Consider the following 1,510-nt stretch of genomic DNA (forward strand, 5'->3'; position numbering starts at 1 on the left):
ACAGGCCAGGGTATACACTGGCGGCTTGTTTGTAAATTTCGCCACCTTGTGTTTTATAGTGATAATTTTATAGTATATTTTTATAGCTTGACTTTCTCTTATCGTTCAAATTATTACACTTGCACATTCAAGATGTGGTAAGCTGTGTGACTATGCACATACACAAAGTATCCACTATTAAAGCTATAGTTCGAAAGGTTTAGGTCCACTTTATTTCGGACCAACAAATATTGCTACGTAAATACAGTTACATAAACATTATTCCCCAAATGTGGCGTGAACAATTCTGTTACGCGGAAGCCGTTTTACTACATCATTTAGCCACAATTTATCCAAGAAGTTCGTGTGGGTTTGCAATGCAGCTGTCTACTCATATGAGGCAGGTGTGACTTTTTAGTTTTATGAAACATTCCACCTTCTGCATACCTACAGAGCTCATCGACCATTACAAGACACTATTTGACATTGTCAATTTGAAGAGTACGAACAATCACGTATTCGATCATATATTTGATAAGAGTATTTGAAAGTACAGTGAATCCGTCAACATCCCAAAACTACGTTTTTAAAACTTAACACTTTACCATTTCAACCGGGATGTTCTTGAAAAATTTTTAAATACATACAGATGGACAGTTTATAGCATATCAAGTTACACCACCCGGTATTGTTTGGACGTAGGTGAATGAAAGCAGACAGTCCGATGACATAGGGTTTACGTTGAAGTCTAGTGTGCATGCATGCGTACAAAGAATTAGAATTTGTTGAAATGGTTTCTTTAAGATATTTTGTTATACCATTCGTATCAAGGAACAGGCCAGAAGTAGTTAGAATGTGCTGAAGCACCGATGTCGCGAATTATAATCACCCAGGAGGTTATTCAGGTTACAGCGTAGTAGTAGTTAGAGCATGCCCTAGGCCACTTAGTTATTTTTGTTAGAGCATATATATATATATATATATATATATATATATATATATATATATATATATATATATATATATATATTCGATGCAGTGGATGATCCTTACTCGTCGCGGTTACAATTGTGCTCAGTGATTCGGCTCACCAGCCGTTTATGTCCTTGAACACGGTCCTCTATTCAGCCTAGAAGAAGCACGCATTCCCGTGGTTTCTATTATGTTCACTACTTTGGGACTCTTTGGGCTCTTGAACTGAACGTTGTATAACGGCACAATGCGGGTCTTGCGAATTGTTGAGTCCTCTGCTCTTCGCCCTCAGCAAATTTACAAGTCGCTGTCAGTTCCTGGGTGGAGCAGTTTGGCGTGATGGCCAGCGCTACACCTCTGCCACTAAAAGAAAAGGGGAACAAGAGAAATAATTTAAAAACCTACCTTCCTAAATGAAGTTGCAGTACACAGCTACAATCCTCTCCTGAAACCCATGACATCGTAAGCCTGCGGCGCAGCATCAGATTTCTTCCTGATGAATACAATGGCCTTTGCAGTAATTACCTTACCATAACAAACATTATATTATCGATACTTA

This window comes from Rhipicephalus sanguineus, chromosome 8 (genome assembly GCF_013339695.2).
Source record: "Rhipicephalus sanguineus isolate Rsan-2018 chromosome 8, BIME_Rsan_1.4, whole genome shotgun sequence".
NCBI lineage: Eukaryota > Metazoa > Arthropoda > Arachnida > Ixodida > Ixodidae > Rhipicephalus > Rhipicephalus sanguineus.